This window comes from Lissotriton vulgaris, unplaced genomic scaffold, assembly GCF_964263255.1.
Source record: "Lissotriton vulgaris unplaced genomic scaffold, aLisVul1.2 SCAFFOLD_462, whole genome shotgun sequence".
In the NCBI taxonomy this organism is placed as follows: domain Eukaryota; kingdom Metazoa; phylum Chordata; class Amphibia; order Caudata; family Salamandridae; genus Lissotriton; species Lissotriton vulgaris.
In genome coordinates this window covers 88725-113718 of record NW_028255543.1, presented here as the reverse complement: position 1 = coordinate 113718, position 24994 = coordinate 88725, and the positions used below count along the sequence as shown (strand labels likewise).

Sequence of the window (24994 nt, the reverse complement as noted above, 5' to 3'; positions counted from 1 at the left end):
CTGCGACAGGAAACCCTTTGTCCAGGCCCCCATCTGCTGATTTTCGTTCAGCAGCAGGAGGTCAGACCCGTGTCTGTGGCAGAGGCATCCATTTTGTGGATCTGAGGATCTTTTAAAATCAACCGCGTTTTAGCAAAGTAACATGTTGTCTCCCTCTAGACGGGTGGAATGCTACCCCCGTCACCAGGACTGGCGAGGGGGTAGTATTCCAAATCGTAGGACACCTTACACGACATGTTTTAATAAAGCCAAACCAAAGTTAACATATAACCGCGAGGATTATAATGCACTTAATAGTATATGGTATGGCATTATCCCAGAACAGCTTAGGGAATTGGTCCCGACAGCTGCAGACAGGCTCAGCTCATGCTAGAGCACCATCTCACATAAAACCAAGAGCTCTGACTCCAGGATTGTTAAGGCCTGCCATAGGAGTGACTGATAGGTACATATGTGTCCAGATAGGTTTAGATGTAGGCATACTATATCTAAGCAAGGGGTGATTACACCACCTTGCTCCAGGTGAGTGATCAGCCAGTTGTGTCAATTTTAGATAGCCAGCCAGGGGTGGCAAAAGATATGCTGCAGCCCCTGGTAGGCCTTGGATGCACCTATGCCCTGGGCACCTATGGTGCTCTGTACAGGGGCTGATAAGGTGACCCAAGCCAATCTAATTATGCACCTAGGGTACATGGAATGCATTTTACAGAGAGAGCAGATAGCCTGGGACCCTGATTAGCAGGGAACCAGGCCAACTAAGTCGAAAACCAGCTAAGCACAAGCCAAAAAATCAGGGGTAACCATAGTCAGGTAGCCACCTTCCTACATTGTCAGAACCAGTTATTGCATCAGCACTTGGTTGAATCTGATTCGACCTCTCCCCAAGAATTGGGTAAGAAGGCAGACAAATGGGTCAGAACCGGGGTGAAGCAGAAGCCAAGGTGGTGATCAGAAGAAGCAAGACCAAAAGGGTGGGGAGAAAGCAAAAGACAAGAAGTCTTCTCAAGGTCCCCAAAAAGCTTCTAATGGAGGGGGGGGTGGGTTCCAACAATCCATAATGAAAGAAGGTCCAAAGAAACCTTGGTGCAAGATTTGTACAGTAAATACTCACTGGACCATTGATTGTGGCAAGGAGACAGCTCCAGCCACCATTGCCCCTAAGGCAACTGTTCCCCCTAGTTCAGCTCCAAGTGGTGGTTCTCAACAGAAGGGTGTTGTAGGGTTAACCCTGGGAACTGCGATGGATTCTGGCCTAGTCAGAATACCAACTCAAGCTGTTTTGATCTGTGATGGGGACATAGCAATGTCCTCTACTATGAGTCCCAAACACTTGGGCAAGTAAAGACAAACTCCTTTAATCAATGATAAAGTGGCTCAGGCCTACAGGGACACATGTGTCAGTGTCACCATGTGGACGCCTGGCTTTGTGGACCCTGGACAGATCATACTAGGTGAGAATTACCTAGTGACCAATGCTAGCAATGTCACTACCACACACAGTATGTGTTGGACAGGCCTCATGAAAGGCCCGCTCCCTCCCCGCATGGCGGGTCACAGACCCCTGCTCCTCTTGTGTCCCGGACAAGAATAACCCCTGCAACCCGCCGGGGCAACCCACGGCCCTTCCCCAACGGAACTCCAGCTCCTGAACATCCCAGTATCGGCTGGCCCGGGCCCCTTCCAGAACCACTATCCCTGGCCCAGCCGCCATTTTGGACACTACATGACCAGGCCGCGTGGCCTCGGGTCGACTTCGGCCTCGGGCCCGGCCAGGCCCCGACATCGAGGCACCACCATCCACCCAGGGGGTGCAGAGACCATTCGGCAATTCAATGGGAGAAGGAGTGTCGATGGCTCCCCTCCGCCATGTGTCGATCGCCCCCAGCCTCCCCGGGCGCTGGCTCCACCCCCCTGCTGGGTGTCTGGACTCCCTCATCCCGGACCTCCCGACCTCCAAGTGCGGGGGTCCGGACATCAAAGGGCGCCAGACCTATAACTGGGGCAGCTCCAGAGCAGGAAGGGAGTTGTATCCTGGAGTCGAGAGACACCGAGACAAACTCATCCTTGGAGGCCTGCTGGCGTTGCCACGGCTCCTCTTCGTGAACCACCTTCAAGGCCTGCTGGCGCTGCCGCGGCCCTCCTCGTCGTAAACCATCCTCAAGGCCTGCTGGCGCTGCCGCGGCCCTCCTCGTCGTAAACCATATTTGAAGCCCGCTGGCGCTGCCGCGGCCCTCCTCTTAGTGAACCATCTTCAAGGCCTGCTGGGGCTGCTGCGGCCCTCCTCGTCGGAAACCATCTTCAAGGCCTGCTGGCGCTGACGCGGCCCTCCTCGTCGTAAACCATCTTCGAAGCCTGCTGGCGCTGCCGCGTCCCTCTTCATCGTGAACCATCTACCAGGCCTGCTGGCGCTGCCGCGGCCCATCCTTGCGATCCCTCCAGCTCGAGGATTGTGAGCTCCACCTTTTGCTGCTTCTGCACCAGACTGGTATTCAGACTGTCCCGCTACCCTTTTCCCCAAAAGAGACTAGAATTGACGGGATCCTCGTATCCTGGTCCCACTGTACCACTCATCACCTTGCCTAAAGATTTATATAAAAGTGTACAGAACTTATCCTTGTGTGGTGTCCATCTGTGGGGGGGAAGTTACTTGTCTGTATGATTACTGGAGAGGGTCCACGTCGGAGGCCTCTCCCCCTGTACTCGGCCGACCCTCCGGGTCCTCGTCTAACAGTATGGCAGTTGTAAATTTCTCCTGGGGAGGGGTAACTGACCTAAAGAAAGTTGTTGTTAGCTCAGACCTCCCTGAAGAATGTTTGCTTGGCAATGACCTAGAGACTTCAGCCTGGTCAGAAGTGGAGTTTAGGACACATGCAGAAATGTTAGGCATCTCAGCACATGTGCTTGCTGTGACTAGGTCACAGGTCAGAAATTGCAACACTGAACTGGCACTGGATTCTGGAATAATGGACCAGTAGCCTACCAGGACAAGGAGCAGTAGAGTTAAGGCCTTGCCTTCCCCCTTGCCTCAAGATGAGGATCAGCCTTCTGAGGAAGCTGATTGTGAGCCTGAAGAAGGAACTGTCCTAGAAGAGCTTGAACCTGATCAGGTTGAGTTTCCTGGGACAGGGGGACCTTCCAGGGCAGATCTGAGGCAGGCGCAGTTGGACTGCCCTTCTCTTGAACCCCTCCGACAGCTAGCTGCTGCTGAGGCTGCAGGAAATGCTAGTGGAACCCATAAAGTTTATTGGAATGAAGGGCTCCTGTATTCAGAGGCTAGAGACCCCAAGCCTGGAGCTTCCAGGAGGTTGGTCATACCTTTGGCATTCAGGGGCTTCCTTATAATACTAGCCCATGATATTCCCCTTGCAGGACATCTTGGCCAGTACAAGACTTGGGACAGACTTGTCCCTCACTTTCACTGGCCTCACATGTCAGAAGACAGCAAGGAGTTTTGTCGCTCCTGTGTCACCTGCCAAGCCAGTGGCAAATCAGGTGGCACTACAAAGGCCCCCCTTATACCACTACCTGTGGTGGGGGTTCCCTTTGAACGTGTAGGGATTGACATTGTTGGACCAATGGATCCCCAAACAGCCTCTGGGCACAGGTTTATTCTGGTGGTAGAGGATCATGCCACCATAAGCTTCATGGGCTGGTAGTAGACTGGCTCACGACAGCCAGTGACATCTTTGCCCCTCTAACTAAGTTTCCTCAATCCAGGCACAGTAATTCCCACAAATGGTTTACCCCTCATCTCAAATCCCTTCACCTGGAACTTCGCCAACTCGAGCGTAAGTGGAGGAGAGACTACCACCCCTCAAGTAGAGACGCCTATGTGGTCGCCCGCAACAGGTATAAATTTGCCATTCTTACAGCAAAAAAAGCCTATGCCTCAGGAAAAATTTTATCTGCCCCCTGTCAATCGAAAGAAATTTTTAAAATCCTAAATGAATTTACTTCCGACCCCAGGACGCTCCCTACCCAGACCCCCACACAGGAAGCATGTAACACTCTTAGTACCTATTTTATTGAAAAAATTGTATTAATTAAGGACACCATTCCAGTCACTCTTCCTGGCGCTGGTTCTGTTCCTCCCCCTCACAACACCTCTTCGTTCACTCAATTCCCCCCCCTAGACCCCACTTCTCTGGCCACTCTTGCCACCCGTATCAAATCCGGTTCCCCTGACGACTGCTGCCCCCCGTCCATACTCCGGGACATCTGCCACTCCCTACCCGACTGCATCCTCCCCCTGCTAAACTCTTCTCTTTTTTCCGGTACGGTGCCCGGCTCCTTCAAGGAGGCCGTGCTGGTGCCCCTCTTGAAGAAGCCGGGGGCCGATCCCGCGGTTCCAGCAAATTACCGTCCTATCTCTCTTTTACCTTTCTTCTCTAAAATCCTGGAGGCCCACGTCACTACCTGTCTCTCACAGTTTATCGAGAGTTCCAACTTTCTCGAGGCCAACCAGGCCGGCTTCAGACCCGGCCACTCTACGGAGACAGTAATCTTGGCCGTGCTGGATGCCTTGAGAGACGGGGTTGACAAGGGTACCCCCCAGGCCCTGGTATTATTAGATCTGTCGGCCGCCTTCGACACGGTGGATCATAACATCCTTTTCCGCCGTGTCGAGCAGGCTGGCATCCAGGGCCTGGCGCTGGCCTGGGTCAAATCCTTCCTGGCCGGCAGGTCTCAGACCCTCAGTCTGGGCACTTTCAGGGCTCCAAGGGAGCACTCGCCATGCGGGGTCCCCCAGGGCTCTTCTCTATCCCCTCTTCTTTTCAATCTCTATCTTCGCCCCCTTCTTCTTTCTCTGAGGCAGTGGGACGTCATCGTGTTTAATTACGCGGACGACCTGCAACTCATCTTTCCTCTTACCTCCTCTTCTGCTATCCCCAACTTCCAGGCAGTCATGTCCCACATTCTCCAGTGGATGGGCCACAACCAGTTAAAATTGAACCCCGGCAAGACGGAGCTCCTCCTTCCCGGTAGGAGCGCCACCTCCTGGGGGCCACAATTTTGGCCGGCGGAACTTGGTCCCCCTCCCACCCCTGCGACCTCGGTGAAGAGTCTAGGGGTCACAATTGACTCCGGCTTATCCCTTGGGCCACAGGTAGGGACAGTGGTCTCGTCCTGTATTTACCAGCTGCGCAGGATCAGGAAAGTGGCATCCCTCTTTACACCTGATGCCCTCCTGCAGGTCATCATGGCCCTTGTCCTCTCCCGCTTAGATTTCTCCAATGCGATTTATCACGGTTTGCCCAAAACATCGGTGGCCAGACTGCAAGTGATTCAAAATCAAGCGGCGAGATTGGCCCTAGGGATCCCGAAGTGGCAATCTGCCAGGCCCCTTCTTGCCAAACTCCACTGGCTCCCGGTCACCGCAAGGGCGGCTTTTAAGGTCGGCTGCCTTACTTTTAAATCGTTGACCGGGCCTTGTCCCGCCTTTGTGAAATCTCTTATTAGACCCTATTGCCCATCCCGGAATCTGAGATCCACTCATCTTCACCTCTTGACTGTCCCCCCCTACAAGCTTTGCAGATCTGGAGGCCGGAGATTCGCACACCTGGCCCCCAAACTTTGGAACTCTCTTCCTCTGTCTCTCAAAACTTCTAACTCCCTGATACTTTTTCGCAAGTCCTTAAAAACTTGGCTTTTCCCTCATTCCGGTTAGTCCCTCTGTCCTCTCTCTGTCCAACCAGCGCCAGGAAACCCATGGTGTCAGTGCGCTCTATAAGCACCCCTTACAATACAATACAATACAATATACTCAGAAGCTATTCCCCCTAGGACCACAACAGCACCTGTTGTGGCAAGAGCCCTTTTGGGGGTTTTCTCAAGAGTGGGTTTCCCTAAGGAGGCTGTATCAGACAGAGGTGCAAACTTTGTCTAGTTACCTGACTGCAATGTGGAAGGAGTGTGGAGTGAACTATAAGTTCACCACACCCGATCACCCACAATGCAATGGTCTAGTTGAAAGGTTCAACAAGACCTTAAAGGGCATGATTAAGGGTCTCCCTGAAAAGCTCAGGTGGAGAGGGGACATCCTACTGCCCTGTCTTGTGTTTGCTTATAGAGAAGTCCCACAGAAGGGGGTTGGCTACAGCCCTTTTGAACTTTTGTTTGGGCATCCTCTAAGAGGACCCCTGTGTCTGGTGAAGGAGGGATTGGAGTTACCTCTCAAACTTCCCAAGCAAGACATTGTGGACTCACAAAAGGCCTGGCATGACCAAAAGGCTGTGCTGGCTGTTTACCAGCCAGGGCAGAAAGTGTGGGTGTTGGAGCTACTGGCCCCAGCAGCTCTCCAAGACAAATGGAGTGGACCCCACACTATTGTTGAACAGAAGGGAGAAGTCACCTATCTGTTTGACCTTGGAACTCCCAGGAGCCCCCACGGGGTGATTCATGTCAACAGACTGAAACCATATGTTGACAGGGCAGGCATGGGCTTGCTTATGGCTACTGGCGAAGGACAGGAGAAGAGTGACCCTCTCCCAGACCTGCTCTCTCAGAACCCTGATGATTGGTCAGTTGATGGTGTAGCCTTGGCAGGCAGCCTCACTGATCAGCAGCAGAGGGACTGCAGACCAGTTCTGCAGGCATGCAGACATATGTTTTCACTGACTCCAAGTCAGACTACCTGGTGCACTCATGAAGTGGACACTGGGGACAGTCTGCCTGTTAAAAGTAAGATTTACAGCCAACCTGATCATGTCAGGGACTGTATCAGGACAGAGGTCCAAAAGATGTTGGAGCTGGGAGTCATTAAGCCCTCAGAGAGCCCTTGGGCCAGTCCAGTAGTCCTTGTGCCTAAACCTCACACCCAAGATGGTAAGACCGAGATGAGGTTTTGGGTAGATTACAGAGGCCTAAATGCTGTCACTAGGAGAGATGCCCATCCAATACCCAGGGCAGATGAGCTCATTGACAGATTGGCATCTGCCAAGTTTTTGAGCAAATTTGACCTGACAGCTGGCTACTGGCAGATCAGACTAGTTGATGATGCAAAGCCAAAGACAGCCTTTTCAACCCCTGGTGGACACTATTAATTTGTGGTAATGCCCTTTGGTCTGAAAAATGCACCTGCCACATTTCAAAGGTTGGTGAACCAAGTTCTCTCAGGCCTGGATGACTACCGTGCAGCTTATCTTGATGATATCGCTGTCTTTAGTTTCACCTGGGAGGATCACCTGATCCACCTGAGAAATGTTTTGGAGGCTCTGCAAAAGGCAGGCCTAACTATCAAGGGTACCAAGTGCCAGATAGGGCAGAGTCAGGTTGTATACCTGGGCCGCCTTGTAGGTGGAGGCCAGGTTCAACCATTGCAGAGCATAATGGACTGCACTTCTCCAACCACCCAGACTCAGGTCAGAGCTTTCTTGGGCCTGGATGGGTATTACAGGAATTTTTTCAAGGGATATGGTTCCATTCCAAGCGCTTGGAGACCCCTGGGTGATAATGCGCTATATAAATTGAAAGAAATAAATAAATTGTGAACCCCCTTTAATGACTTAACTTCCAAGAAAATGCCTATGAAAGTTCAGTGGACAGTTAGCTGTCAAAAGGCATTGGATGACCTGAAGCAGGCCATGTGCACTGCACCAATTCTGCAATGTCCAGACTATTCCAAATAATTTATTGTTCAAACAGATGCTTCTGAGTTGGGGGTAGGGGCTGTGCTATCACAATTGAATAAAGATGGTCAAGACCAGCCAATAGCTTTTATTAGCAGAAGGCGGACTTCTAGAGAGAAACGTTGGTCAGCTATTGAGAGGGAGGCCTTTGCTGTGGTTTGGGCACTGAAGAAGCTGAGGCCACACTTGTTTGGTACTCACTTCAAGGTTCAGACAGACCATAAGCCAACTTAGGTTGGGCCAAGGTCAGCGCTCTAGGCATTTTCACCACCACCCTTGAAAGCAGGGATGGCGCGACCGCGCAGCGGGCATACCGGCGGCACGCCAAAGGCGTGACAAAGGCAAGCCCGTCTGCGCCCGTCCGCGCCGGTCCCACGCCTAATGGCATGACCCTTTGGCTGTGAGCCCCCAGGCAGTTCGCCATGCAAAGTGTATGGGCGTACTACCCTATTGAGCCTTAATGAGGAGAAAAGAATGACCTACCTCCCTCCTTTGGCCGGCCGGTTAGGTCGGCGGAACACCACACGAAGAACAACTACCAGTAAAACGAAGGTGCCGCTGCAGATAAATAGAGAATTAAGGCAATCTTATCCCCCTTCGAAACTGCTGCGCAATGGGCCACCGTGTTGGTTATGAAAATACCTCTGTTTTCTAAAGGAATGCCAGAGACAAATGTATTAATTGATTGGCCGGTGTTCATGGAAAAGGATAGACGTGATCTTTTTTGAGCCCTACGACCCAGAAAAAATTTTTCTGGCTTAAGTGCGATATACTAGCACGCGCCCCCATATCATCCCCTGAAAGGGAGAAGAATATTAAAACGACACGCTGGGTACCGACCAAATGCGAATCTAAATAGGTAGAAGCCTGGCTTTTTATACCATCCTCGGTTTCAACGACCGTCTACGTGTGAAGGAGTCGTCTGACGCCTGAAACCCTTTGAGCAAAGAAAGTGAAAACCAGAATCTTATTATTGTGTCCGCCCCAGTAAACTGCCCCTTGCCCTGACGAAGGTGCTGCCGCTTTGGCTTGTCACCGAAACGCGCGTCGGCGTATGTCTCCAGAAACACAGCTACGGTCCATTTTACATCAGGACCTATAGCCAAAACCATCTATCTGGAATAACATCTTGACATTTTCAGCACAGGAACCATCGTTGTGTTGTACTTGCAAGGAGTAGAAAAACTGAATGATAGAATGAATGGTGTATGATACTCGTTTAGTTAGAGTGGGGAGTGAGTGTGAATGAGACGGTGTCTATAAATTATTGGCCTTTACTGGGTGGGACAAATTTCCCTTATGTCTATTGTCTGTAGAAAATTGTCTGTTTTATTTATGGTATATATGCACTACTGACATACTAAAATAATGAAAAAATCTTTTTTATCTATGTGATCAGAAAACAAAAAATAATAAAAATATATATTTTTCATCATGAATTGTATAGCCTATTTAATTTGACCATCTAATTGTGATGTTTGGTGTCAAACTCTAGGTGAATCACCCCTTCATGTATATCTTTTGGACCCTTTAACTAGGGCCTATTTATCCTGAGGCAGGGTATTCTCCTTTTCTTTTCATTGAGGAGAAAAGAATGACAGGCTGCAAGTCTTTGAGGTTGGACGATAGGCTGCACGGAGGTCCATATGTCTGTCATGTCTGCCAAGAACATACCCTGGACATTCTGATGAGTCAAATTAAGGCTTTAATCCCGATAGGGAGGAATAGGGAGGAAATAAGGAGGATAGATTTTGACTGCCTGTTGATCAATGCCAGATCATTGGTCAAGCATAGTTTAGAGCTAGCTGAACTAATTAAGGATCACAAAACTAAAATAGCATTTGTTACTGAAACCTGGACGGATGCGGCGTCAGGCCCGGACCTAGTATAGGCATTCCCAGCCGACTACCTCAGTTATATACTGGATCGGCCGAAGAAAAGAGTAGGAGGCCTTGCGGTCATATATCACCCCTCCATTAAAGGCAGCTTCCTCCCCATAGCGTCCGATACTTGTGAGGCCCTGGCATTCAATCTAATCCTATCGGACCACCCATCCTTTAAGGGCTGTCTCATATATAGACCACCGGGCACCAAAACTGGGTTTTTGGGGGAAGTAGGTAACTTTTTAGAGGAAGCACTGTGCACAAAGGCCTATACTGTCCTTGGGGATCTTAATTTCCATCTGGAGTCTAGTCAGGACAGTGATACATTGGCACTAAAAGAACTAACGGAAGGGTTGGGGCTAATGCAGGTGGTCATTGGGCCTACTCATAAATCAGGCTATACCTTGGACAGGATTTTTACGAGTCACCCAGACTTGCAATTCTCCGGGACAGAGCCCGTAGCCTGGTCAGACCATGCAGTGGTATGGTTTAGTATTCAAGGCAGAACATTATATAGGGCAAGACGGAATAAGAAGGAAATTAAGGTTAGCAGAGCCTGGACTAAAACAGATGGGCCTGCCTTGGAGGAACTGCTGGCAACCTCCAAGGTGCCACTGCCTGCAGGAACAGAGGAAGCCGCCACAATTATGCCAACTGGATCAACCAGGCTTGCACTATACTGGCTCCACCAAAAAGCTGGCTTCCCACCTGCACGGTTCCCTCTGCTCCCTGGTTCACAGATGAACTCAGGGAGCTAAAGTGCGAGTGTAAAAAGCTTGAACGAGTCTGGCGCAAAAACTATAACGAAGCTGAAAAGAAGACATACAGAGCTAGTCAGGGAAAATATAAAGAGAGAACAAGACAACTTAAGGAAGCCTTCTTTACAGATCGCATCCTTGGGGCTAAAAACTTGTCCAAGGAACTCTTTCACACAGTAGCAAGCCTGGCCACACCTAAACTAGTAGCTACGCCTCCAAGCCAGGAACTCTGCGAGAATTTAGCCCAGTTTTTTACAAGCAAGGTGGAAAAGATTTTTGCATCTCTGGAAGCCCCGATGGCACAGAGCCTGCAGGCATCCAGATCTAGGAGCCGGACGGCAGAGATCCAGGGAACTAAACTGCTGGTGTTGGACAGGCCTCATGAAAGGCCCGATCCCTCCCCGCATGGCAGGTCGCGGACCCCTGCTCCTCGTGTGTCCCGGACAAGAACAACCCCTGCAACCCGCCGGGGCAACCCACGGCCCTTTCCCGACGGAACACCAGCTCCTGAACACCCCAGTATCGGCTGGCCCGGACCCCTTCCAGAACCACTGTCCCTGGCCCAGCCGCCATTTTGGACACTACACGACCAGGCCGCGTGGCCTCGGGTCGACCTCGGCCTCGGGCCTGGCCACGCCCCGACATCGAGGCACCACCATCCACCCAGGGATAGCCCCCCTATCCGACACAGGGCGTACCGGGTGCCTGATCGAGTATGCTCCTGCATCCAGTCGGAAGTCTCCAAAATGCTAGCTCTGGGAGTGATCGAGCCGTCCGACAGCCCCTGGGCCAGCCCGGTCGTGCTGGTCCCTAAGGCCGCCGCCCCGGGCGTCGCCCCCGAGCTCAGGTTCTGTGTAGACTATCGAGGGCTGAACGCCGTCACCAGGACCGACGCTCATCCCATTCCCCGGGCAGATGAGCTGATTGACCGCATGGGGTCCGCCCGCTACCTGAGCATCTTCGACTTGACAGCGGGCTATTGGCAGATCGCCTCACCCCAGGGGCCCTGGAGCGATCCGCCTTCTCTACCCCGGATGGCCACTACCACTTCAAGGTGATGCCATTTGGAATGAAAAACGCCCCCGCCACCTTCCAGAGACTCGTGAACAAGGTGCTGGCGGGGCTCGAGGAATTCAGCGCCGCCTATCTGGACGATATTGCGGTGTACAGCCGCCACTGGGCAGAACACCTCCACCACCTCTGGGAGGTCCTGAACGCCCTCCAGCAGGCCAGACTCACCATCAAGGCCAGCAAGTGCCAGATCGGCCAAGGGTCCGTGACCTACCTGGGGCACCAAGTGGGAAGTGGCCTGATGGCCCCCCTCCAGCTCAAGATTGCCGCCATCCAGGCCTGGGAGCCCCCGGTCACCCAGACAGAGGTCCGAGCATTCCTGGGGCTCACTGGGTACTACCGGCGGTTCATAAAAGACTATGGCAGCATTGTGGGGCCCCTCACAGAACTCACGTCCAAAAAGAACCCCAAGAAAGTCAACTGGACTCCTGAATGTCAGGCGGCCTTTGAAAACTTGAAGTCCGCCATGTGCACCGCCCCGTGCTCCAGGCCCCCGACTACAGCCGGGAATTCATTGTACAAACAGACGCCTCAGATCATGGCGTTGGGGCCGTCCTCTCCCAACTCAACACCGAGGGAGTCGATCAGCCAGTGGCCTTCATCAGCCGACGTCTGCTGGCCCGAGAACAGCGCTGGAGAACCATCGAGTGGGAGGCCTTCGCCGTAGTGTGGGCCCTCAAGAAGCTCCGGCCCTATCTCTTCGGTACCCACTTCTGGGTGCAAACAGATCACCGACCCCTGCAATGGCTGATGCAGATGCGGGGAGAAAACCCGAAGCTGTTGCGTTGGTCCATCTCCCTGCAGTGGATGGATTTCACTGTGGAGCATCGCCCCAGCCAGGACCACACCAACGCAGACGGCCTGTCCCGCTTTTTCCGCCTCGGCGAGGATAGTACCCAAGAGGATGGGTGACTCTCCCTGCCTTCAGCTGGGGGGGACGCATGTTGGACAGGCCTCATGAAAGGCCCGATCCCTCCCCGCATGGCGGGTCGCGGACCCCTGCTCCTCGTGTGTCCCGGACAAGAACAACCCCTGCAACCCGCCGGGGCAACCCACGGCCCTTTCCCGACGGAACACCAGCTCCTGAACACCCCAGTATCGGCTGGCCCGGACCCCTTCCAGAACCACTGTCCCTGGCCCAGCCGCCATTTTGGACACTACACGACCAGGCCGCGTGGCCTCGGGTCGACCTCGGCCTCAGGCCTGGCCAGGCCCCGACATCGAGGCACCACCATCCACCCAGGGGGTGAAGAGACCACTTGGCAGTTCAATGGGAGAAAGAGTGTTGATGGCTCCCCTCAGCCAGGTGTCGATCGCCCCCAGCCTCCCCGGGCGCTGGCTCCACCCCCCTACTGGGTGTCTGGACTCCCTCATCCCGGACCTCCCGACCTCCAAGTGCGAGGGTCCGGACATCAAAGGGCGCCAGACCTATAACTGGGGCAGCTCCAGAGCAGGGAGGCAGTTGTATCCTGGAGTCGAGAGACACCGAGACGAACTCATCCTTGGAGGCCTGCTGGAGCTGCCGCAGCTCCTCTTTGTGAACTATCTTCAAGGCCTGCTGGCGCTGCCGCAGCCCTCCTCGTCGTAAACCATCTTCGAAGCCTGCTGGCGCTGCCGCGGCCCTCCTCTTCGTGAACCATCTTCAAGGCCTGCTGGCGCTGCCGCGGCCCTCCTCGTCGTAAACCATCTTCAAGGCCTGCTGGCGCTGCCGCGGCCCTCCTCGTCGTAAACCATCTTCGAAGCCTGCTGGCGCTGCCGCGGCCCTCCTCGTCGTAAACCATCTTCGAAGCCTGCTGGCGCTGCCGCGGCCCTCCTCTTCGTGAACCATCTACCAGGCCTGCTGGCGCTGGCGCGGCCCATCCTTGCGAACCCTCCAGCTCGAGGATTGTGAGCTCCGCCTTTTGCTGCTTCCGTACCAGACTGGTATTCAGACTCTCCCGCTACCCTTTTCCCCAAAGAGACTAGAATTGACGGGATCCTCCTATCCTGGTCCCCCTGTACCGCTCATCACCTTGCCTAACGATTTATATAAAAGTGTACAGAACTTATCCTTGTGTGTGGTGTCCATCTGTGGGGGGGAAGTTACTTGTCTGTACGATTACCGTAGAGGGCCCTCGTCGGAGGCCTCTCCCCCTGTACTCGGCCGACCCTCCAGGTCCCCGTCTAACAGCTGGGCTTCGTCCCAGTGTAAGGGGACGAGATTAAAAGACACTTCCTGAGCTTAAAATCGGGCTCACCTTATGACCCATGCCCAGTAACAGTTGCAAAGTTGGCAGTAACTCCCATAGCCAATGCTATAGCAGAATTATCCAATCAGTTATTTGAGAGGGGGGACTTCCCATCGAGCTGGAAGCGGGCGTCCATCAAGCCGCTATTAAAAAAGCCCAATTTGGACATCTAGAACCCCAACAATATCGGCCAATCTCATGACTTCCTATGCCGGCCAAGATCATAGAAAGGATTATGAACATCCAGCTCAGTGCACACCTAGGAACCACTCAGGGGCTAGACATCTCACAGCATGGGTTTAGACCAGGCCACAGTACGGAGTCTGCCCTGATCAAGTCAACAGAAGAGGTCAGGAAGGTGATGGACTCCGGAAGTCGTGCGGCTCTGGTCAGGCTGGATTTGTCTGCGGCCTTTGATACGGTCCACCATACCATCTTGGTGGACCGGCTGGAGGAATGTGGGGTTCAAGGGAAGGCTTTAGACATTTTGAGATCATTTCTGACCAATAGGGTCCAGGTAGTCACGCTGGGGGACTTTGAGTCGAAACCCTTTAAACCACCTTGTGGGGTTCCTCAGGGTTCCTCACTTAGCCCTACCTTGTTTAATGTCTACGTCTCTACCCTGGCCCCAGTTATCCGCTCCCATGGGTTTGAACTCACACCGTACGCAGATGACACACAGATTGTGATGTCACTGCTACCAGGGAGGGAGAACGATGTGGCCAGCAAGTTCAAGGAATGCACGAAAGCGGTGAGCAAATGGATGGCCGGAAATTGTCTAAAACTCAATTCGGCTAAAACCGAAGTGATACTGTTTGGCTCTACGGCCAATTTTTGGGGCCCGAGCTGGTTAATCCTGTTAATAAGGTAAAGAACTTGGGGGTCATTGTAGATGACAGACTCTCCTATAGACCTCAGGTAAACGCCTTGGCCTCATCCATCCACTGGACATTGAAAATCCTTCGGAAGGTTCTTCCGTTTCTTCCAGGGGAATGTAAAAAAACAGTGGTGACGGCCTTGGTACTCTCACGATTGGATTACTGTAACAGTTTGCTCCTTGAAGCCCAGCAAGGAGTACTCGACAAGTTACAGATACTGCAGAATGCAGCAGCGTGCCTGCTTACAGGCTTGCCCTAATTTGCGTCCATCTCCCATGAACTAGTGAAATTACATTGGTTGCCAGTAAGGAAGCGGATCCTATTTAAAAGCCTGTGCATTGTTTTTAAGGCGATCCATGTGATAGGGCCAGCATTCCTGGGGCAATACTTTTACTGGTACAAACCAGGTAGACTCTTGAGATCAGCTACTCTGGGACTGATCAAGACCCCACGTATCAGGAAAGTGTGTTGGGGAGGCAGGAGTTTTAGCCGAGGGGCAGCGGTGGCCTGGAATGCCCTTCCAGCTGGGCTCCGATTGTCCCCTGAACTGATGACCTTTCGGCGAAAGCTAAAAACATGGCTTTTTGTAAATTAACCTGGGGATTTAGTTTCAGGAGTTATCAAGAGAGCGACCACTGTGCCCTCGGCCTGGTTGCCCCCACGCTCCCCGCCTGCTGCCTGCCTCGTACCTGCTGCCTGCTGACACCGATCCAGTCCGGAGCCCCAGCCGCCGCAGGGCCGCCCGCCTGGTTTTTCACGCCGGTTTTGCCGCGATCCCACCCCCCCGCCTGCCGATTGGACCACGCGCTCCCCGCCTCCCTGCTGACCCGCCCTCCCGGATCCCTTCTTATGACGCCCCCTCAGCGACCGTGCAGCGGACGCTCGCAGCGGGAGCGCCGACTGAGCGCCGAAGGTGCGCCAAAGGTAAGCCCGTCTGCGCCCGTCCGTGCCTGGACCGCGCCCAGTGCCAGGACCCCTGACCCCCGCAGATCCCAGCCCACCCGCCGGACGTACCACGCCGCCACCCTCAACGCACTCAACGACGGACGAGTCCCGGGATGCTACCGTGCCACCCCGAGACGCTCCCACGGACCCTTCTGCTGCACCGCCTGCAAGTTCACCTTCATCCGGACCTGCCTCGCACCAGCACCCGCCAAGCCGACCAACAGCAGCAACCACCTCAAGTGCATCCTGCTCAACACCCACTCCGTCCACAGACACGCCATCGAACTCTGGAACCTCCTCGACACCACATCTCCAGACGTCGCCTTCCTCACGGAAACTTGGATGAACGCCTCTTCAGCGCCTGACATCGCCATCGCCATCGCCATCCCAGAGGGCTACCAGATCACCCGGAGGGACCGCACCGCCAACCAGATAGGAGGAGGCATCGCCATCATCCACAGGGACACCATCCGCATCACGACCAACACCGACGACATCCTGACCACCGCCGAACACCTACACTTCCAGATCCACACCGACCCGAAGACCACCCTCAGAGGCACCCTGATCTACCGACCCCCGGGACCACGCACACAATTCAGCGAGGACATCGCCGACTTCGTCAGCCCGCATGCCCTCTCCTCCGCTGACTACATCCTCCTGGGGGACATCAACTTCCACCTGGAGAACAACAACGACCGCAACACCACCACCCTGCTCGCCAACCTCGGACTCAAGCAGCTGGTGTCCACCCCCACCCACCTCGCCGGACACACACTCGACGCCGTCTTCTCATCCAGCAAAGACATCGCCTTCAGCCACGCCACTGGACTCCACTGGATGGACCACAGCTGCGTCCACTTCACCTTCAAAAGAACGACGATCCACCAGCAACAGGTTGCCCGCAGAAGCTGGAGCAAGATCACAGCCGACCAGCTCGCCGCTTCCCTGAGCCAGCACCCTCCCGCCAGCTCTGCGAAACCCAGCCAGGCCGCCGACAACCTCACGAAATGGATCAGCAACTGGGCGGACGAACTCGCCCCACTGAGGACCCCGCCCAGCAGACCCGGCAGCAAGAAGGCCCCATGGTTCACCGACGAACTCAAGAGCTCCAAGAAGAACTGCCGAGCCCTCGAGAAAGCCTGGAGAAGGGAGCCAACACCGGACAACATAACCACCCTCAAGCTTGCCACCCGGAAGCACCACCAACTGATCCGCGCCACCAAGAAAACTGCATTCAAGGACCGGCTGGACAACAACGCACACAACAGCAAGGAACTCTTCAACATCGTGAAAGAGCTCTCCAACCCCAACGCCGGAAACAACAACATCACCCCATCGCAAGAACTCTGCAACTCCCTCGCCTCCTACTTCCACAACAAGATCGCGGACATACACAACAGCTTCAACACCCAACCAACGAACGCCACGTCCGACACGACCGAACCAACGCCCCCCACCACCACCCTCCGCGCCTGGACCCCGATCAGCACCGAAGACACATTCCGCATGATGAACTCCATCCACTCCGGATCTCCGACCGACCCCTGCCCTCACCACGTCTTCAACAAGGCCGACGCTGTCATCGCACCCCACCTGCGGGACATCATCAACACCTCCTTCACCACCGCCACCTTCCCTGAGAGCTGGAAGCACGCCGAACTCAGCGCTCTACTCAAGAAACCAACAGCGGACCCCACCGAACTCAAGAATTACCGCCCCATCTCGCTGCTCCCGTTTCCGGCCAAAGTCATCGAGAAGACCGTCAACAAGCAACTGGCCGCCTTCCTCGAGACGAACGGATCCCTCGACCCCTCACAGTCTGGCTTCCGAGCCAACCACAGCACCGACACCGCCCTCATCGCTGCCACCGATGACATCCGAACCCTGATGGACAACGGAGAAACAGCGGCCCTCATCCTCCAAGACCTCTCCGCGGCCTTCGACACCATCTGCCACCGCACCCTAGTGCAGCGCCTCTACAACGTCGGAATCCAGGAGAAGGCACTGGAATGGATCATCTCCTTCCTTGACGGAAGGACCCAGAGAGTCCGCCTACCACCGTACAAATCGAAGGCCACCGAAGTCATCTGCGGCATACCCCAAGGATCCTCGCTGAGCCCAACCCTCTTCAACGTCTACATGAGCCCCCTCGCGGCCATCGCACGCCAACACAACCTGAACATCCTCTCCTACGCCGACGATACCCAGCTGATCCTCTCCCTGACCAACGACCCCGCCGCCGCCAGAGCCAACCTTCACAAAGGAATGAAAGAGGTAGCCGAGTGGATGTCGACCAGCCGCCTGAAGCTGAACTCGGACAAGACGGAAGTCCTCATCCTGGGATCCTCGCCCTCCACCTGGGACGACTCCTGGTGGCCCCCCGCCCTGGGAACCGCACCCAAACCGACAGACCACGCACGCAACCTGGGCTTCATCCTGTACTCCTCCCTCTCCATGACCAGGCAAGTCAACGCCGTCTCCTCGTCATTCTTCAACATCCTGCGCATTCTACGGAAGATCTTCCGGTGGATCCCCACCGAGACCAGGAAGACTGTCACCCAGGCACTCGTCACCAGCCGACTGGACTACGGCAACGCCCTCTACGCCGGAGTAAGCAGACACCTGCGCAACCACAAAGTAATACAGAACTGTAATGAGTTCTTTGGTCTTGATTTACAGCAATAACAGGGCTCAGTTGGTGAATGTAGCAATATTATTTATTGCGCCAGCCGACACGTGTTTCATTGGAGTGTGCTACACTCCAAATCTTCAGGGCTGGAAAAACAACAGAAATACAATACAATTACTAGTGGTATAAGTCACCACCACTGAAACTCCTAACACCGTTTGATTTATAAAAGAAGGCTCAAGCAATTCATGTGAATCTTACACAAACTATGACCATACCTGAATGAGTCTAAGTGAGACATGTATAGACAAACCGATTTTGAGTAGTTGATCTTACATTGGGATAATAGCAGTAAAATTAGCACAGTAATCAGCTTCCATAACCTCAATAGACATAGTGTCTATGTGCAAATAGGTGACAGTCATAAGGCAAAGCCATAACCCAAGTGGCAAATACCATGCGTGAAAACTAGGCTAGCACAGCAATCCAAATTGGCAATCGAAAATGCACATAATAGTCACCAAGTGCTCCCCAAAGAGAAAACTAGGTATAAGGGTGTGTCAAGATAGAGGCGACTAGTGATTAGAGCGAAATACTCAGAAAGTGTCCGGAATGAAAAGAACAAGGGGCATGAGACATACCCCAATCCAAATGGACAAAGGCAGAATGAACCCTGTAAATAATGATAAAAATAATAAAAAAGATAGAAAAGAAGATCAAAAGGAGGGGTTAGGAAATGGCAACATAAATGCTAATCACAGAGCTCTAATTAGCTACCCTAAGTGTCATAAGAAATATATGGCTTACCCCACGACTGGTGATAATTCCAACCCAGTCCGGGAATTAGGATCTTCAGGTCAGATGCACCGGTAGCGTGTGGAATATGCTATTTGGAGAAAATGTCACAATTTCAGCTATCAATCAGTGGGGAGTGAGCAGGATGAACCATGGTATCACTCAAAAAAGTCATCGATGTATACTGGTATAGTAACCAGGAAGAGAGTCTATATTAAATGGCAGCAATAATAAGTGAAGTAGTGTGGCTCACTGGTTAGAGGCGGCAGACCCGAGAGCAGAGGACGGCCCGTGACCAGGGTTCGATTCCCGGCGCGGCAGGTTTCTGGACCAGGGTCAGCGGACTCGATAATTCTCTCGCCTCGGTGCCCACTCTGATCAGCGATCACACTCGGCAACTCTGGGCATTAGCTTGCCTCATCTTCACTAACGGCCCCACCAGACCGCCGGGGATGCCTGGTCTCACCCTGGAGATACCCATTAAGGGACCATCTCTCAGGGAAGCCAGGAAGGGTTTCGCAGCGGTCGAAGCGCCTTGGGACCCTACGGGTAAGTAGTGCGCTATATAAATGCCAATACATTTACATTTACATTTACATAAGAAGCATGAAAATAGTAACGGAAGAGTATGCTGCACATCCATTTCAGAAAAGCTACCTGTTTGCATATATATCTAGATTACAGTAAATAGGAATAAGTCAAAGTAGCTATACAGAAGATGAATGGCAGGACTCTAACCTCTCCACCAAGGTGCCTTTACAAAATTGTAACACTCTCTATTTTCTTGGCTTATTGAGTAGACATCAGAGTACTATATACAAAATTTAATTTAAAATGCACACACCTTGTCTATTGGTTCGTAAAAAGTAAGGGATGATTTGAGTAGATATCGGCCTCGAGGACGGTGATACTGTAATCACTGCAACAAACAATAAAGATATACCAAAAACGTCATTAGAGGTATGGTGTACGACATATTTGAATCAGCTCTCCTTAATTGGTACCCAAACTGTTTTGACTTGAGAACATATCATTACATGGTTTGAAAGGCCTATGTTGGGATTATGTTTAAAGTATACAAAAGCGATTATTCAACGATTATTCTCATTAGAAAGAACCCCCACAGTGCATGGGTATCGTGAATATAATATAGCGAAATGGGCACTTACGAGGCTGTTCGGTTAATAGCGACCATATGGAAAGCCTCGATGGGCAAAAGAAGTCGGCTCCGCCCTGACGAAAAAAAGTAAAGAAAACCCAAATGAGTCGATAGTTCACATAGGGAAATTCATAGCAGGAGAGATACTCGCTCTAGGTCGGGGATTGCTCGCTGTCTAAAATTGAGCTGCATACCTCTCCGAAGATCCGTTTCGCCTTCCCTGGTGTGCTGCAGTCTCCGAGTCAGGATAACGACCGGAAGTGCAGCAACACCGCTTATCGAGATCGAAAGAACGCGCCAAATCACGATAGAAGCACTAGCCCGACAAGTACACTTCCGGTGTTACTGGAATATGGAACCGGAAGTGAGTGGAATAAAAAGCAGCAAAGACGAAAAATTAGCGTTTTAAAAGTTCCCGGAATAAAGTTGTTTAATTCCTCAGAACGTCAAGAATTCGGTAACTGTGGTTAATCGACAGAACATCGCCTTGGTGGATATGTGAAATTGTAAAAATTCGAACACATTGAAACAGTATAAGTTCTCATAACGTCGTGAATTCACTGAAAAATGATTTACCGACGTCACCATAGTAGATGTTTCGAAATAAGGGCATAATAAACTGTGCGACAGAATCGGGCATAATCCGAATATACACTAGTCCATAGTTAAAAAGTCAAACTAGAGTGTAAGTAATATTGTACACTTGGGAACGGGTGTCCCAAAACAGCTGTCTCAAGAACTCAGTGATTAGTATTGGTCAGAAGAAAGAAGGTAGCAGAATCAGGTTTCTGGAGAATAACCTCAATATTATTAGTGGAAAGTCATTGTATACGACCTGAGAGAGCCCCACTGTGATGGTGGAAGGTGATGTAGGAGAAAGTAAGTTTTGACAGTTCAATGCTACATCTATACATATTTCTTTGAGGCCCATCGGTTGCAGGCGATCGGATACATTGTTATAATCGACATTGTAAGGAAAAACATGGTTATATCTACACAAGGCTAATACTCCTGTGAATTTGAAACACATTGTTATATACATATGCCCGTGTATCAAAATTCCTGTAAACATATGTCATATACGTTGTCCGCTCAAGTTTGTATATGTGAGAGTGTTCCCAACGTAACTCCTATACGGTCTGTTATATTTACAAAACATTTCATACACATTATTGTAAAAGATCCCTTATGGCCTGTGTATCTGACAAGTACATGTAATTTTATCCCAAGAAGAATTGCATCTCCGGGTCACAGTTTAACCCGTATTTCACTGCATCTAGACGCATTATCCATAAAGCCTCTGTTCTACGAAGTTGTAGTTCTCTGTTTCCTCCCCTTGGGTGAGGAGCAACATGGTCAATACCGAAGAATGTGATTTGTTTATGTATCCCTTGAGCTGGGCACATTCTGGCATGGATAGCCACTGGGTATTTGGGGTCTCCAAGTTTCACTGCTCTCACATGTTCCATGATTCTGTCCTTCAGAGGTCTTATTGTGCTTCCAACATATTGTTTTTGACATTTGCAGGTGATTATGTACACAATGAATTTGGAAGTGCAATTGATATGTGCTTTGATGGTGTGTGTTACGTTGTCTGGACCAGTGAACGTTTTAGTCTTGTGTTGTGCCCATTGGCACATGCTACAGAAGCCACACTTGTGAAAGCCCACTGATCGTTCATTTAACCATATACTGTTCTTTGGTTCTCTTGGTAGGGACGGGCTCAGTCTGGATCGTAGCGTCCTACCTCTTCTGAAAGAAATCAGTGGTCGTGTTGGAATATTTGCTGCCAAGATGTTGTCTGTTTTGAGTATTTCCCAATGCTTATTTAAGCTCTTCCTCAAGGTGGTATTGAGCCCATTGTAATCCGTTAACAAACGTACTGCACCATCTTCCTTAGAGGACCATGATTTTGTTTTCAGACTATCCTCTCTTTTTGTCTTGTTGATCTTATATGTCGCTTTTTTTAGAGTGTTTTGATCATATCCTCTATTGATAAAACGCTGTTCCATGTTCTTTTTGCACTTTTCAAATTCATCATCCTTGCTACAGTTGCGTCTTGCTCTTAGATATTCACCAAAAGGAATCCCTTTGATTTGACACAGGGGGTGATTGCTGTTGGCGTGTAAGATTGAGTTGCAGGAGGTTTCTTTCCTGAAAAGGCGACTCTGGAGTTGATGATTTTCAATGTATAATTCGATATCCCAGAAACTGATTTTCTCTTTGCTGTGTTCCAAAGTAAAGGACATACCATATTCATTGTTGTTCATGTGACTCTTGAAACTCTCCAATTCTTCGATGTTACCTGACCAGATTAGAAGACAATCGTCTATGTAACGACCCCAGTATAGGATTTGATTAATCCAAGGGGAGCCTTTCTCGCCCCAAATATAATCCATTTCTAGGCATCCCATACAAAGATTGGCGAAGGAAGGTGAAAATTTGGAGCCCATTGCAACGCCCTTCTTTTGTCTGTACCATTTGTGATTGAACAAAAAGAAATTATTGTCCAGGATGATTTTCATCATTGAGATCAACATATCATTGTGTACCAACTGAGAGGCCGGCCTGTTGTTCAGAAGACGTGTCAGTGATTTTAAGCCTAATACTGGATCGATGTTGGTGTAGAGTGAAACCACGTCCATAGTGACTAGTGTCAGGTCCCGTTGCCATTCCAAGTCAGAAAGGATACTCATGATGTGTTTCGAGTCTTAAATATAACTTGCCATAGTTGTCACCAAAGGACCAATGAAGACGTCAACATATTCAGATAACCTTTCGGTCGGACCGCCAATACCCGAAACAATAGGTCTTCCGGGTGGGAATGCATGTCGCTTGTGGATTTTCGGTAGTGTGTACAGGATGGGATATGTAGGTCGATTCACTTTTAGGTATGCTAGTTCATCATCGTCTAGAATCCCCGCACTGTGCCAGACAAGAAGTTGTTTGTTGATGTCGATTGTTAGGGGACCCATTGGATTGTATCCCACCTCTTCATAGCATGTGAAATCGTCCAATTGTGACTGAATTTCATTGTTGTAGTCTCCCAGATCCATGACTACCACATTACCACCTTTGTCCGCCTCTCGGATTATGATGGTCTTGTCATTGCACAGATCTCTTAATGCAAATCTTTCACCAGCCGTCAAGTTGGGTTTGCGGTTGTACTTGGTCCTCGTTTTGCTGAATTTGAAAGTTTCAAGATCTTCAAGGATTCTTTTATGAAAATTGTCAATGGCATTGCCACCTGGTAAGGTCGGTGTCCATTTAGATTTGTTTCTCAGGCCGCTAGACAATGAGTAGTCTATATCAATATCAAGGTCTACTAGTAATTGGGACATGGTGTGAGGGGAATCTTCTCTTTCACTAATAGACAACAGGAGATTCGTGGCTTGTACATCCTGGATAGATGGAACATTATCCACACATTAATCAAGTTATTATTGCAAATTGTTTTATTGTCACTTTTAGAAGGGTTTCACAAAAAATGTTTTTTTAATTTCAAAGTGCAAATGAATTTGAATAGGTCAATTTTCAACATACAAAGATCTCCCATTTCAGAGGGATTGAAGCTCAGCCCCTTACTCAAGAGACTGATCATATCTAAAGTCAGTGTTTTGGAAGAAAGATTAATGACCTGTAATTCATCAGTTTGTTCTGTCAGTTCCCTGACCCCTTGCCTGACCTTAGTTTTTGTTTGTATGTGCTTGCCTCCGCCCCTTTTGCCTCTTCTGGTTTTGCCTGTTCTGTTGTGTTTGGGCCTCTTCGCCGATTGCCTCTCCGTGCTGTCCTTACCTCTTGAAAAAACTGGATTGATTATTAGTACTCCTAGTGCTGTTATCAGTATCACTATCACTAGTGGCTGGTTGATTAAGTGAGGTGGAGCTCGCAGAGGAAACGAAGGCTGTCTCCACTCTTACTGATCCTTTGGGTTTGGGGTTAGTGGACACTATGGTGTCATATTTCTTCGCATAAGTGAAAACCCTCCCGGTTCTATAATCTGTCTCGTCCCGTTTCAATTGTCGTAATTTACGTTCTTTAATTTCTCTTTAATGTATAGCTAGCATGTCCTTGAGAATGACATAGTTTTTCTCAGTGGCTTCCGGCAAGTTAAGATCTTTGATCTCACTTTCCAGAGTACTAATCTCTGTTTGTAATTTTGTTACCTTCCTGTCTGAACTCTCAATAAGAATGTCCATCAATGTAAAGGAATTAGTATTTAATGAGTCCTCCCATTTATTGAGGAGGTCCTCGTCAAGTTCATCGTAGGTGGGTAAAATGTCAGCCCTCAGCCCTCTTGGTATTCTCTTTAGTCGAAGGTACTGTTTAAGGGTGGTGCCATCCCACCAACGTGCATTTTCGGTCTTTTTTAGACGTTCTAGCTTGAGAAACTTGTCTCTTAAGCCTTCTTTTCGTCCACTAGCTCCTCCAGATGTGGGGTTGCTATTGGAGGCACCATATGTTAGGTTGCCAAAAAGCTCATTGGCTTCTCTATCCCTGTCCATTATCAAATACAAGGAGCGGAAAGTATTCTTCCACTGTTTTAGTGATAAATTAACAAACTTTCCTTACTGAGTAGGTTAAGTGAATGTCCAATGTGGGCTGCAACCCTTCCTCACTATAATTGTTCAAAACAAGGAACAGATACTAAGCTGAAGGGATACTATGCGCACCACTGGGTAATTGGAATGGTCTATACAATGATTGTGTTGGGGTGGTGCAGCTAGGAAAAGGGGTGACCTGTACAACCCCTAAACAATGTAAAGTGCAAACATTTACATATAAATTGAGTAAGCAGACACCTGCGCAACCACAAAGTAATACAGAACTGTAATGAGTTCTTTGGTCTTGATTTACAGCAATAACAGGGCTCAGTTGGTGAATGTAGCAATATTATTTATTGCGCCAGCCGACACGTGTTTCCTTGGAGTGTGCTACACTCCAAATCTTCAGGGCTGGAAAAACAACAGAAATACAATACAATTACTAGTGGTATAAGTCACCACCACTGAAACTC

The 24994-nt window shown here is 50.7% G+C and overlaps 1 long non-coding RNA gene across 1 annotated transcript in view; it reads right to left on the bottom strand.

Annotated features, from left to right (window-relative positions):
• Positions 1-20303, bottom strand: part of LOC147659088 (uncharacterized) — a 40084-nt gene extending 19781 nt beyond the window's left edge. The window contains exons 1-3 of the long non-coding RNA XR_015307323.1: positions 20172-20303; positions 19988-20051; positions 19663-19737 (exon numbers count right to left, since the gene is read on the bottom strand). This is a non-coding gene — a long non-coding RNA (uncharacterized LOC147659088). The remainder of the gene's footprint in view (positions 1-19662; positions 19738-19987; positions 20052-20171) is intronic.
• Between the last annotated feature and the right edge of the window lie 4691 nt (positions 20304-24994).